General features: G+C 30.7%; 1 protein-coding gene across 8 annotated transcripts in view; it reads left to right on the forward strand.

Moving 5' to 3' along the window:
* Positions 1-16,518, forward strand: part of Rbfox1 (RNA-binding Fox protein 1) — a 238,105-nt gene that overhangs the window by 197,677 nt on the left and 23,910 nt on the right. The window lies entirely within an intron of this gene.

The raw sequence follows: 16,518 nt of genomic DNA on the forward strand, positions 1-16,518 counted from the left end.
AACTCATGTTCATTCAGTTGCCCAGCTTTTTAACAATTTAATGAGTTCTTGTTGGGAAATTGTTCTAATACTTCGATGATCTGAACAATGGAGCTTCACCAACTACTTTCGAACTCAGCTGTTCTATAATTTGTGATTAATGGTGAATAGTCCCCGTAAAATTAAATTTCAATATGTCTTTAGATGATTATCCAGTGTATTAACAATGTTTTTGTGATTTTGTAACATTAAAATAGTTGAAATGTAATGGCTAAATAAGTCTCAAAACTAACAGTTGCTCAGATTTTTAACAATATAATGAGCTCGTGTTGAAAAATTGTTCTAATACTTTGATGATTTGAACAATGGAGCTTCACCAACTACATGTGAACTCAGCTGTTCAGTAATTTGTGATTAATGGTAAATAGTCCCCGTAAAATTAGATTTCACTCTGTCTTTAGGTGATTATCTAGTTTGTTTAACATTTTTGGGTGTCTTTAATATTAAAACATGTCGAAATATAACTGTTAGAATTATTCTCAAATATCATGCTCATTCTGTTTCTCAGCTTTTTAACAATTTCATTATTAATTTGTCCTATTACTTTAAACTTATTTGGATGATCTGAGCAAAGGATGTTTGAATGCAACTATTTTAACGAACCACTTTAATTTAGATGACTACTACCTATCTATCTATTTACAAAATAATTTATAATTGGAGCACGATTTGTGTCATATGTGTGCGATTATTTTTTAATAAATTTCAACGTAGATTATCAAGATAACGCTATATTCTAGCAGTTCTATCAACTAGTCGTCAAACTCTTATTAAGGTTTTGATTTTCATCATTTATATTGTCGAATAACTAAGTGTTATTAACTATATAAGAGCTTCATATCCATAGTTTTGTTAAATCTTCCCTATATAGGTATTCGTTTAGCATCTTCCATTATTATAATATCCCCTATTTTATGTAACAACCCCTAACAACTATGATTGTTCTTCATCATTAAGATCATGTCATTAACCAAACAATAAAGGCCTTCATAATGTCAATCCATGTAAACAAAGATGTTTTTCTTTTATCTCGTGTTAAGCCTTATATTTTCAGGACTCTGTTTTCTCTGTTTATGGTCACTGGAAACGTGGTTACCATTTTTATCTAAACGTTAATGAACTTTTTGTTTACTCGCTTATCATTTGTAAAAGCAAAGGATTTCTGGCCTCTTCTGATTTCCTTTAAACCTTTAAACTTAGGGATCACTTTTTCATTTAAGCTACGTTACTAATTTTTTATGGACCAACAAGTATGGATTTTATGACGAATTACAATTAATTTATTCGCGTCTAAAAACAAACACATTTGGACTGCAATTGAATTATTTTTGTTTTTGCCCATCAACGTATCGACTCCAATTAAGCCAGACTTGCCGAGCAATTAAAATTACTAATCGGCACGTTGAAAGTTTATTTGTTTGCTATTCCAAGTATTCGTGTTATATGTTTGGAATCTATTAATTGCATGGTGGATTTGTAATTACAGCGAAACAGTAAACCGAACGGAGGTTCCCCCTATAAAACAAATATTTATTGACGCTTGCACTTTTATTTAAATTAAATTATACTGCGCACATAGTGATTAATTTTCTTGTCAATCTTAATATTTAATAGATTACGTTTTGTTTGAAACACATTCTGTATATTGCAGGGACACTCATGATTATCAAATTCACCCTTCCTCTGGGTGTGCTATTTTCATAAACGCCTATCCCATAACGTCCCACTGTACCTTTCAATGCATCATTTTGTGTTCGAAATTTTCACATTTAGATGCCATTGGGTCATACTGTTTTATGAGCTTAATTCTGACCCGTTTTCTGACTGTTTCTTCCTAATAACCAACATGCTACAAAATACGATGTATTTCCAGTCACATGATTTGAAATCGAGTTATTTTTATAATTCTGTTTTATTGTTTAAGAGTTTTCGTATATTTCACCACTCATTTGTCGTTACATTTAATACAGATCCTTCAGAAGTATTTCTCAATGATAGTATTTTGTTAAAATGTTATGCTGTTATTACACAATGGCCCGACAAAAAACGGAATATTTCCTTCAGCACTAAAGAATCATTTGTTACTTATTTTGGATTAAAAAAGGAATATTATGAAGACGATTCAGTTGTTATAATCTTAATCCTACTAAGCCGTTTTCTCCTGTGACAGATCATATTTATGGTTGATAATATTTTTCTTCGGGATCATGTTAATGTTATGTTTCAGGAATTGTTAAACGTCTGTCTGTGGTTTGTGACTGTCGAAACAGCAGGTACCATTTATCTGTTTTTATCCTTCAACCATTTTCGTAATATAACTAACCAAGATAATAACCTAATTGCAAGATACCAAGAAAAAAAGGCATCAAATTGTGCCTACTGGTGAAAATTGTTATGTCACCATAAATCTACCGAATGAACCCTTTCCCATGCCATTTTTTATCCCAACGAATGAAAATATTGGTCAGGTTTGTGAAAGCAATTTGATTCATCAGTGTCTTTTTGCATGAAATATATTTTTTTCGGCAAAAATAACTTTCTTTCTCAATCTTCTTTTAACACAGCACATTAGCCCAGCGTTTTTCCAAGCTTTTTTTTTATAAGACCTATCCTAAGGCACTCAAAATAGGCACTTGTTTTTCTTTATTCAACCCAAATCTCTTACACAGCCATTTATTCAGGCCTATAAACACGAAATAGTCACAGGAGGTTAAATCTAAAGAATATGCTGGATGGGGTAGCAGTTCCTAGCACAATTGCCATTTTGGCAAGATGACTACACGCGTGTTTCCCAGTGCATTTTCTTTATGGAGTAACAGTATTTTCTTCATCAAATACAGTCGTTTTTGCATTAAATCAATATCAAATTTATTCAAAAGCTCTGAATAATTTTCGTTAGTGATCGGTTTACCCTTTCCATGCGTCCCAAAAAACTGGCTGACCGACAAATACAACTTAACCTTTACTTATTTTATTTGAAGTACGTTCATCCTGAGACACCCACTATTTTGATTGCTCTTTGGTCTCTGGCTGGTATTTTATGCTGTACCAACGTCGATCTCTTTTAGACGAAAATTCCTGTTTGACAGTTCGGCGTGACTTGTGCTGGTACAACTGACAAAGCTATTTGGTGGCAGCACTGATGCATTTAAAATTACTGAGCGGGAAATTCAAAAATTCACTTATTAACCTGTCCTTGTAAACTTTGTCATTTGGTTTAAAATACACATTTTAATCGATTATTTTTAATATTAGAGTTTCGTTGTTAAATAACTTTTAATTAGCTAAGATTTCAACGTCTTTCACCTAATTTAAAATAAGAATTTCCTTTGCTTAATCTAAGCAAAATATCATTTAACATACTATAACGCAACATTCGTTTATACTTTCTCAGAATAAACAATCAGAGTGGCGATGTTAACAACAGTAGGAATATTAATATTGATAAAATCTTTTTTCTGCATTGACGGTTAGAATTTTGCAAACAATGGCTGTACCCATTTTGTTTTAAATAATTATTTTGTCTTGCCACGCATTTTCACACGTTTAGTTTTCATTCTTTACTAACAGCAGAATAAAGACATCCGTTTTCATTTCATACTATTTTGCCAATTTCTCCTGAACATCAAAAATTTTATTTTTCTTTCTATAACATGTGACTCAATAAATTTTAAAAGTAACAAAAATTTTCTATATTTTTGTTTTGATCAGACTTTCATCTATTGGGAATTAAATTTAAATAAACCAAAAGATTTCAATGAAATTGGCAAATATTATATTTTGAATTGACCGGCTCTAAAAAAATTAAAATAAAAACAACGGAACTACCGCGAGATTGTTAAGAAGTTTTATAGATATGTAGTTAATGGCATGGCTTTACAAGAAAAATGTGTTTTTTAATTGCATTATTTCAATCTGGAACACAGCTTTTTGTGCTTAAATTAGAGATCGAGACGTCTATGTTCAAGTTTGCGGTACTCCACCGAAACTACAATCCTAATCACATTTTCAGTTCTAGGTTGCGCGAAACAAAATCGGATTTGTCGAACTATAAAAACAACAGTATGTAGCTTGGCCAGTTTTCTTCTTGAGACGTTTTATTATTTACCACCTTATTTAATTTTGTTCGTTGTATGGCATTTTGTTGAATTGTTCGGAATATTGTGGAAATATTATTAAATAAGCAAAGACAAATCGAATAACGAAATGTGAATGCTTAAGATTTGTGTATATATGCAAACTTAGAGATGCATCGAGCTAGAGAAGTAATGCACGACTAATTATTTTTGTGATAGAAACACTAATGGATCTGATAAAATGTGGTGTAACAAAATTATATAAACAAGGAATGAAATTAGTAAATAAGTAATCATTAAGGACATAAATAGTAGACTGTCTTGAAGTATACATTTTTTCATCAAGACTTTTTTATATTAAATAAATAAAAACATTATTTTTTTCGAACATCAGTACAATATTGCATTCTATTCACCATTAATGTATTCACATTGATATAGTTTTCAATGGGATCAAAATACCACAATAAGTATATTAAATAATAACGTACAGCTTGTCCAGTGGGAAAGTTCAAATGCCAAAGTGTTCTGTATAGTTAAAAACAACTTTTTCCACCACTTAATGACGTAGGTGTGTTATATATAATGCTTCTTGTCTCATGTGCAAATTCGTCTCATTCTTTCCAGTTTGGGCCATGAATGAACCTTCGTCGCACTTAGATCATTCTTTGGCCTTTCTCCTTTCCGTCCTTGTGGTCTTACCAATTAAGGTGTCTCCTTTCTATATGCTCTTCGAATGATTCTACATTGACTCTCTTCACTGCTCTTTTAAAAGAATTTCCGCTGCTTGGATTTTGTTTTTATCTTTTTTTTTATCTCGAAGTCGAACGTTAGAATTGAGTTTATATAATTGATTTTGTATAGTTGCATTTTCGTTTTATTATCTCTTCTGTTGTCAATACATTTTCTGTTCGTAATTCGACGCATTACAAAATCATTACTATTCCAATTCTGGTACTAATTTCCTTCTCCTAGCTTCATTACTTTCAATTTCTATTTTCAGGTATTTAAATGAATTTACTTGTTCTTTCTATCCTTTTTCAATTTGGATGTTTATTTCTTCTGGCTTTTCTTCATATCCATCACTTCACCCTCACCATAAATTTCCTATTGTTATTATTCTGTTACACTTTTCAATCTGATTTCAATCGTTGCCGCGTAATCCAAATTTAAACTATGAATTTTTCCAATGGACACCCTGTGCAAAAAAATAATATCAATAAAATCCTGTTCAATTTCACATTGTTTTAAGTTTGATCAAAATTACTCGAGGATATATTGAAAAGTAATGCACATATCTTTCTAGTACATAAATGAAATATCGTTATTTTAGCGATCAAGTGTTCTGCGGAAGTAATATAGAACAACCTCTATACACGAATGCACAATTTGATTGTTTTGTACGATTTTTAACGATTTTTAGTGAGATTCATAATCATTTAAAGTCACACTAATTATGATAGTGATGCCATAGGTTTACTGATCTGATAATAAAAGCACTTGGTTGTGAGCTTGGAAGAATTGAAGAAAAAGACGTACTGGATATTTGATCACTGTCCCAGATAATCAACAAGCAAAGTTACCGATTTGATTCAAAATAACTGACGAGTGCCCAGGAAATACCCAGGAAACCTGTCTGCTTTATTAATGAACAAATGAGATAATACAGAGTCAGTGTAGGATGGGTATTACCTCATGTTAAAAAAAAACAGCTTCGATTGGAACGCTGCAAAACACTAATGTGACCATAATGTGAAATTAACTATCAAATCTTCGATATAAAAAAAACAATAGAGTTTTCACTGACAGAATGAACTATATTGAAAAGTAAATGTATAAAGTTAGAAGAAAAGTAATTTCGCTTTTTCTTTTTGAACACTCAAATCTCTAGTAGTACTTTGATAACGCATTTGAGGAAATAGTTCACGGATCATTCGAGATTTGTTCATTTGACCAATCAAAAGCGCAAATGGAGATTCCCGAAGACAATTTTCATCATAATTTGTAGTTTTATTTCTGAAAACGGAATAAATGCAGCGCAGGGTCATCGAAACTTGTATTTATAGTGATGAGTATTCAATCAATATTGAAGTATTTTTGGAATCAGTGAATCTATAATGAAAGGTGGTTTGGTAGCGATAATAATGTACAGAGACAGAAACCACAGGCATCTTTAGTGATATAACTCGAGACATAGTCGGTGGGAAGTGCATTTATTACTTTGTGCATACTTATTCATGCTTGTAGAATATATAGTGTACAGTACTTACTGGTATATTAAATGTTTAAAATGCCTTAATTCTTGATTTGATTAAAGTAATGTGAAATGTAGTCTCTACCCTCTAATATAAACTACCAGTAGTACATGTAACTGAAAGAATTATGCAGAATTCAATTCTCTATATTTGTCAATAGAAAATACTAACGTTGGGAACTACTATCGACTGAAAATGGTTGAAGCAGTCGAACTAGTGGATAGTCAAAGAGGTAGTCGACCAAAAATAGTAATTTCTTTTTCAGTAATATACGAATTCTTTGCCGTGTTAATTTTGACAGAGGAAAGATGGATATAATAGTTTTATTCTCTGTGTTGTATAGATCAGTTCATTTTAAATAATTTTATATTGACAAGGGACAGTGTAAAAGTAATTTTATATTTTGTTTTACTTTGAATTTACAAAAAAGGAATAGGATAATGATCGTAAATATATTTCATCGTATTTTAATATTTGAAAAATAACGATAAAAGTAGAATAATTGTAATTGGTTTATCATTATTTTAAAATATATTATTCGTTAAAACTTCAATAAAAGAAGTTTTAACATTCAATAGGCTTGAATAAAGATCAAAAAGAAACCTAAATATCATTAATTATTAATCAAGATTTTGATCTTTTTGCCCTATTACATTAATAAATAACATTGAAAGTTCCACAAGGCTGCTGTACATTGTTTCTTGTAATTATATTGCAAAGCATAAAACCATATATTTATGTATAATCATAAATTGGGCACATTATTAGTCGCAACAGAAACCAATCGATAGTAAGATGTAGTCAATTACTAAAAAGTCGATAGCTGTTTTCATTCGATAGTTCCCAACACTAGAAAATGCCATGAAAACTGAGAATTTTGTAACATTATCTCCCCAAACTTCACACCTGTTGTTTATTTTTATTGTCAACACTGTTTCTGATTTAACAATAAATTATTTAAAAAAATATAACAAATATATTGCCATATAGCGCAAGACGAGAGATACAACATTATAGAACCACAATATTCCGTAACATTTCAGACTGGTCTGACCAAAACTAATTGCGACATGTTTTAATTTAATTTAATTTTTACTGAGATGAAAACTAGTTGTTAACTTGCATGGAAGTTCCGAGTTTTCTTTTTGACATGTTTCGATGTTATAAATCGGACTTAAATGTATTTGTTCTGAGAGCACTTTGACAGCAGAGGTTCGTACGCACTACTTATATCTATGGGCTTTTTGAATAGCGGATAACACTCTAGGTCGTTCCTTTTTACCAACGTTCACGTTTAGATTTGATAGCAGCAAAGCTAAGTAGGCTCGTTCTTTTTTCCACAACATTTATCGATGATTTTATACAGTGTAATTATTATATGATGCATGTGTTTACTATTTTTTGATATTGTCGAGCACTAACAGCATTTATCGAAGAACATTTATTGTTTACTTCAAACTTCCATCTTTTTTTAGTTGCTAATTTTTTGATCCAACTGTAGCTTTATCTATATGTCCGCCTAAGATTTACATTTGTGTTTTACAAACTAGTATATATTTTTTTCAATAACACAATGTTTAGATGTTAGACGATCGTAATTTTTGTAATGCATTTTAATGTCATTCGTGGAGAGACAAGAAACGTCATTATCACTCACTTATGATATATATGTTATCAATAAAGTACCGAAAATTATTTTAACCATTCACTCATTTACTTCATCATCTTCAAAGTAGTTATGCCTTTACTTTGTATTTTGTGCCTTTAAATGGCGTTAAATGGGCAAGCTGGAGCAACGAATTTACTTTTTGCAGTATCAGAAAGTTTTGGAATAGGAGAATCTGACCTTTCTTTTTGTTTTGTGTTTACCAAGTGTACCGGAAAATCATTACAGTTTTTTGGAAAATAACTACATAATTTTCAGGAAAATGGAAACATTTGTTTATAATTTCAATTAAAGTATTGGCCATTTGATTCTATACATCTTGCCCATTTTTCAGACGATTTTTGAATTCTCTCAAAAAAATGTGTTTACCCTTTACAAAACCAGTCATCGAGCCATTTCCTAACTTCTTCGAAATTGGCGAAGTGCTGCTCTGCAAACGCGTGTCTCGTTAATACGAAAAGTTGATAATCGGACGGGGCAAGGTCTGGAGAGTACGGCGGGTGCGATAATTAATATGTGCCATCCAAGTGCTTTCAACGCCTCCTTGACCGGTTTTGGTTTATGAGACGACGCGTCATCGTTCTGTAAAATCACTTTACCGTGTCTTCTTGTGCATTATGTACGCTTTTCGATCAATGCATGGTTCAAATTAATCATTTGTTGTCGATAATGATCACTATTAACTGTTTTACCAGGTTTTAATAGTTCATAATACACCACGTCACTCTGGTCCCACCAAATGCTGAGCATTGTCTTGCGACCAAAACAATGATTTGTAGTCGATCGACCGGCTTTGCCAGGTGATAACCATATTTTTCGCGCTTAGAGTTTTCAAAATAAATCCACTTTTCATCATCCGTCACTATTCGATGCAGAAATGATATCAGATCATATCTTTGAAGCAGCATTTCCATTCACCATTGTCATTCAATCGATCTTTTAGATTTTCCCCATTGCTCGTAATTTCCCCAAAGATGTTTCGGTCTACCAGAGCGTTCTTTGTCTTGCACATCGAAATCATCACTTCCGAATTTTCGAAACCACGCATCACATGTTTTAAAAGCATGCATGCCCACCGGGTCAGCGAACGATGACTTTCAGCAGCTTTTTTCTTTTGATTAAATACGAACAGTTATGCGTAGCTGCACGCATGTTTTCAGGCACGAAACTTGACACTTTCAAAGAGCTTTGAAGCTTGATGTCCGTATAATATATGTGTCAAATTGTAACATTGCATACTTAAGCATTGTGACGTCTGTTAGAAAAATCTGTAATGACTATCAGGTACACCTGATATATAGGTTGCTCTAAAAATGCATATATTGTTCTTCCACATTAACCATTTCTGGCCTATTTCCTCACACATTCTGACCAACTATTATTTGTTAACATTTTTTCTTCAAAATTAAAGCATGGTAAGAGATTGAGCGTTAGCTTGACTGTAATGTCAGTTGACTCTTAATTGTCTCCAGCATATCTGTGTTAATGGTCATTAATTATCAATCAATTGCCTACATTCGAAGAGAGTTATTACTATTGGTATAGCAGGACGAATACACTTAACAAAATCTCGTCACTATTGGCGATCAGCTGCAACAGTTCTACGAACGATATTAATATCCTATTTTCAGATCTCTTTCTATTGTCATGATCCATGTTTTTCTTCGGATATGTTTGCTACATCTTCCACCCAAAGGTTAATTTCGCTACAGAAGATGGCGAGGCAATTCGTTCACCTTTCATTCGACAGACGTCCATTGTAATCTGGGTCTTTCAATTTGTTCCTCAACTGTGCACTGATTATCCTATCTTTAATAGGTTCTCGGAAAAAAAAACAGATATTTTGGAGTCATGCAGAAGGATTAGGAACCTCTCATTTCTCTTTCCATACGCATCTTCTTAGAGAAAAAAGCTCTTACAGTGTGACTGATTCGCCTTATTATTTCAGAAGCAGATGCCAATTTCTTCACCTTTATTACCCCATTTTATTCTTTATTGATTATGAGGCCATATGACTCCGCAATGCGAACTATCGTTAGCAAATACAGCGCTATCATCAGCGAGCATCAGATAGTTCAAGGAGTTTGTATCATCATGTTGAACGCCATGTATGTCTTTAAAAACTCACAATTGCCTTCACTACCATGTTGAAAGCCTATGGAGAGAGATCGCAGGTAGATAATGTGGGACCATCGTTAGTTTATTTTAGGAATTTCATCAAAGTCAAATTATTGGGTTTGTTGAAAGAACGAGAGAGCTTTTGCTGAGCACAACCTTCATCATCAAAGTTCTTCCGAAGGAATTAAAGATGAGCCAATACAAAAGATGTTCTCAGTGACTCCTTGAACACTTTTATGTTGCACTAGAATAAATAGATCAAAATGGTTGAATTATGGAAGGAAAAAGTTCTTTTTAGCCAATCTAAATTGCGTTTTTTGGTTTCATTGAACGCACTGATGCTTTTTAAAGTTCATATCAATCAACAATTTAATTACTTCACAAATTATCCATCAGCTTGATTTTTCGAATGGTTTTGTCGTCGTATGGATATACTGATAGTACCATGAAAGAGTAATATCGTTCATGATCATCATATGCTCACAATATTATTTTTAACAATACTTTTGTATGGTATTAATATCCATTCAATAAAGTTTTAAGGCAAATTTTTGGTACGAATTATGAAAATGTATTCATCCTGGTACTTTTCTGATAAATATATAAATTTATTTAGTTATATGTAAATATTATGTATCATATCTTAAATTAGTATGGTAAAAACAATTACTTATGTTGGGATTTGACACTTTGACATTGCAATTATGTTATAACATCTAAACATCACAATTTTTAGTTTTTATGTTTTTTTTTTCCTTATTTTTCTGTAGAAACTAATAGGGTAAATAATAATGAGTTTTGGTTACAAACAAAAAGTGGAATAATTTTAAAAAATAGTTTTAACAACCAAGAAATTCACATTTATAAATTATAATTATAACATTTTTTTTATAATGATTATTAAACTGATTTATTTATTATTTATTTATGTATTATTTATTAATGATTAAAAGTAAAATTAAAAAGTTAACGCATCTTTTTAAACAAAAATTAACATCGTTGATTAAACGCGTTAGTAAGTTATTTTTCGTATTTTTTATATTTTTCGAAACTGGTGAAGTAAATATGTAATGTTTTCGATAAATTATGTTATGACAGCGACGTGATACATGCAAATTTTTCAGAAATAGTACACGAGGTTTTCAGATCCCGAACGATAGTCGTTCTCGGATCTGTCACATTATTTTCTGTTGAATTTGTACATATACATATTTAATTTATATATATATTTATCGATCAATTGTGCAATTTGACTATGACTTTATACTAAACATGACATATGATGGCGTAGTTGGAATTTGGTTTTTTTTCATATAATGATTGTGCTGTAGCAGCTGTCAAATCGTCTTTAATTTTTGTTTTATTTACAATGACATGTTCTGTCAACTTCATATCCATTTACTCTTGCACCGAGACCAGACACCACCAGCCTGTGACATGTGTTGCAACGAAATTAATTTCGGTTTTGTTTTAAAATAGGATCTCACACTAATACTTAAATATGTTCATTCAAAAATGGCCGAGAGTTAATTATAAATTATATAGTTTACGTTTTGTATTTAAAATTATATTTAAATATACTGATTAAATTACTAAAAGGCACACATTTTATTCTATATCTATACTTAAAAAATTCTATATTATTATTTAAAAAGTTTTTCACTCAAGATTTTTTACAAGTTATTTTTAGTGCACTTGATAAGTTCCCGGTCTTGTAAACTATGACAAGACCATAGTTTGCATATACAAATCCGTTGTACTTCATTATGGTCATTCGAATGTCACAATTACTTTTCATACACTCGACAACGCGATAAAAATTTAGCACACCACACATTTTTTATTACAACTCTTAATAAAAAATAAATGTGTAACTTTAAGATTCAATTACAAACTAAGAGACGTAAAATTTTGTCATTCAAGTAATGCGACAAAACTATAGCAAATATGCCAGGGGCCATACATAATAGAGGTAGATAAATAATTTTTGGAGTTTCATAGTATACCATTCCATAGTACCATATATATATATATATATATATATATATATATATATATATATATATATATATATATATATATATATATATATATATACATATTGGCAGTGAACGAAAGCGCGTCTACAGCTGCCATAAAAGCAAATGTATGAAGTGCTAGATGTTTAAGAAGAAAGACAGTTTTGAAAAGACAAATGGTAAACATTTTAATTATTAATTATTAATATTGGATGAAGATTATATTAAAAGCCTATATGAAATGCTGCCGAAGAAATTGATGAAGTTATGAAATAGAGGAGGGAATATTGATCAGTTCTTTTTTTTTTACTAACTGTGTTATAGTTTTGTTATGTCGTTCGGGTGGCATGATTTACTCACGAACAATAACTGTCTCTTTGTAATATTTTGCATGAATACCATGACCAACTGTTTTTGATCGTAGAATCTAAAGGCTATAAAAATATTTTTACTTAGTCGTGTAATGAAAAATGTTTTTAATGTGCTAAAGTTTTGTCGCGGGATATAAGTTATGGAGGTTTTTCTTCAAGTGACCAAATATTGGCTTTCTAAGATTAAAAATGTAACGGCCAAAATTGTTTGCCGCTATTCAATGTCTTTTGAAATGGCCAATAGTATTTTTGTTAGAGATGCCATGTTTTTATGTTATATTCGCAAGCTTTCAGATGATTTGTTAATGTGTCTGGACCATTTACATCGGGATCTCCAGATTATTAAAATTCCTACGAAATTAAATTGTTTGTCAGAAAGAATTGTTTCATGTTATTGGACCAAAATAAATTGTGAACCGTTAAAACTAATTTACGTTTTTACTAGAAATTATTTAGTCATTTTCATAAAATTTTAAATGAGTTTCAAGGTAAAAGTGTAAGATCCTATGTATGTAAGTATAATACGTCGGATGGTATCTGGTCTATTTCAATGGTGCATTTTTTCCTATTAGATCTTCTGCCTTGTGAATTTTCTTTTTGGAACTGTCTGTTATTTTGTTTATGTGTGGTTTTAAACGGTGTTTGGGAGATGTGTGCTCTAGATTTAGAAAGCTTTTAATTTATCATACACGCTAAAATACACAATAATAAAATTCACCAGTAGTTAGTAACCTTTAATAGCGTTTAATAATAATAATAATAATAATAATTCTCATTCTATAACCAATAATATCGTTTCAAAATATCATGGGATCTAACTGACGATATGTCGTTTTTGTTCGTGCCTCTCTTACCCCCCACTACCACTCTTTCTCTCTGTATTTTTATTTTTATTAATTTTGACGTTGAGGCGTTGATAATGCACAGGGTATCCATGCAAATATGGACGGAAAAGTCGTTAGTTCGAATGAATTAAGCTGATTTAGGCTACTAAAAGTTTGTAGCATCATTGTACTCCTATATATAAATCGAGTCGGGCATTAAGAGCATGTGTTGAGTTATTTGTTGTTTTTGTATTATAGCTACTCTATCGTTAAAACTGGTATGACTATTTATAGATGGATGTGTCATGTCATTGACTGTAGACCATACTCTAGATGCTTACAATGATCAATACTTTGTTGTATCTAACAGAAACGGAACGGAACCCGCACTGGATTTCTGTGTATGACATTATTGAATATTGAAAGAACAATCGTTGCGCGAACCAAACAAACACACGCTATGTTCGATGTATTGCTTGCTATGAGACTGTTTGTTGTTGACTATCACCGATACGGAACGGACTTCGGTCCTCTATATTTCTATAAGAATTAGACAGTTATGGAAGGACATCCACCTTTTAGCTACCCTAAATCATTTTATTTCGTTTCATTGAACGCACTGATGCTTTTTAACGTCCACTTTTATGGACACCCTGTACACAATGTTGATATGAGTCTAACGTACACGTGGGTCATGAATTTAATGACAGTTATAACTGAAAAACTTTTATATGACGTAAAATAATCTTAAGCCTTAAAAGCCTTAAAACAGTAAACCGTTAAGACGATTTTTCAAAATTTAAATTATTTTCGGAGTTGTAGGTGTTTTAGTAACGCAGCATCTAAAAAAGAAAGCACTTTTTTCTACTGAAATAAGTCGTTACTTGAAATTTCGTGTGAGGCTTGTTTCTATGGTATCAAAGTAAAAATGCTACACAATTTTTTTCGCCAAATTAAAGCTATTCAAGAGGCAAGACTTTTTTGGGGGCTCGACTTATAATTTTTTAATAATACTACAAATGCAAAATTTTGTCAATTTTACTTTATCTCCGAAATATAATTTACTATCATTCCCGAAAAGAATTTACATTTTTAAAAATCCTCTTAAGAGCATATTATTAAGGGTTAAGTTTTGTAAATATCAAAAAATCTATCTTTTCAAATTACCCAATTGTTTTCTAAAAAATGTCTCAATAGTCACGTGTACGTTTTATTTGTATTACATAGTTATGTTGCTGTGAAATATTAAACTTATTTAAATTCCAAACAGCTGCTGTTTTTCTTCAAGTATATTTGTTTTTTTATTATTATGCAGTGTGTTTTACATTCATTGAGATTTATTTACCTATTAATAGCATCGTTTATAATATATCTGAATTCTTTTCAGAGTAGTTTATAATTGGCAACAGTTACAGTTAAATAAAGTTATCCGTAGCTTCATAAATACCAAGTATATTCTTCATGCCAGTTCAAAATTCTTTAGATTTTATCAATGTTATATCTAATAATGAATGATGTAAAACATCCTGTATAATTTGTGTGTATAAGTATTCTTCTGCCTTTTTTAGACAAATAAAAGATGTTTACTTAATTACACAATGAATCAATTTCATTAGAAATTTTTGAGTTTCTTAAAATACTATTTTGTTATTAAGCCATATTTCAATCTTTTACCAATAAAAAATTAATTGATCAATGCATAGTGGGATTATATCTGTAATCACTAGAAAGTGATCAAGAAAGATAATTTCTGACATTGTTAAACTGCAAATATAACTTCTCTGGACTCAATCATTCAATTTTTTGTCTGATAGTTTCATCCACGAATAAGTGAAAATTTTAGGACTTCAAAGGTTGATTGGAGACAATATTTCCCATTGGTCAACTTCACTATTTGTTGTGTATTAAGATTCTCGAAATATACTTATTTTTCATCACTGGTAACAATATAATTCTTTTTAAATTTGAATTCATCTTTAATTTTATCTAATGTTGAGTCGCTCCAAAAGTTTGTTTTCTTTGTGCTCTATACCAAACAGTTTCTATGCCGACAGCTTTCTGCAAGAGATACAAACCCAGTGAAATAATTGTTGATGTAAACCAAATTTTAAATACAAGTATGACGAAACAGTTACTGTAAAAAGGTGGAATGACTTTTCTACACTTAATATGAAATAAATATGCTTTTAGATCTTATTACAATGATTCAAAAATATGCTAGAAACTATATTGGTTCTATTATGAGTAAAATTCATTTTTTACTAGTCAGTTCAGTAGAGTAAAGGGCATCATTCCCAACCGTTTAAAACCAAACTAGGCTTACCTTGCTGAAACATACCTAAACTACAGAAAACTATCCCTTTGTATAATGTAATTTGCCTTGTTGATAGCGATATACAACTAACGATCTACTTAATACTTAGAAACTTAAAAAAATGATACATACGTTTTTTTTAAATTTGTGGATAATTAATTTTAGTTATTGTTGGAAAATCGTTTTATTTTTGATTTTTGTACACGTATATATGCAGCTCTGTAACGTTCTATTTGACTTCTTGACTAGATAGTGACAGATGTGTCTGTTTAGGTTAGGTTTTGATTGATATACAGCCAGAAAATTTTTAAAACGAAATTACTATGTGATATGTGAAATGGTAACTTTTGATTATTATATTGTATTATTTGACAAAAGGAAGCCCCCCTAGAAGTCTAGAATGCGTGGTTCAGTTTTATTTTTATGACTATGATGAATATGAGACAATTGGGTGTAGACTAGGTTATGTTGGTGTAAGGGACTGTCAGTAGATGGATATGACGTATACGAGATAAAGAAGCGGCAATTAGTTGTTAATTTCATCTAAAATCAGTCGTTTTTTTTTCTAATGTTCCCATATTAATTACATCTATTAACATTTTAATTATTAGTTTTGAATAATTTTTTTTTCTTTGATCTGCTAAATACCAAAACATTAGTTATAATATTATAATAATTCATTAAAATATTCTACAGAAGGTAGTAAAACAAATATAAAACAGGCAAGTTTTTTTAAATATTTTTTTAATATTCCAATTTTAAATAAATAATGAGTTTCTTTATTGTATATTATATTGTTTCTTAAATAAATTCTATAATATCCTGCTTCATTTAATC

Source organism: Rhynchophorus ferrugineus, unplaced genomic scaffold, assembly GCF_030347505.1.
Source record: "Rhynchophorus ferrugineus isolate W39M unplaced genomic scaffold, kcgeb_rfMv2 rfM9, whole genome shotgun sequence".
Taxonomy (NCBI): domain Eukaryota; kingdom Metazoa; phylum Arthropoda; class Insecta; order Coleoptera; family Curculionidae; genus Rhynchophorus; species Rhynchophorus ferrugineus.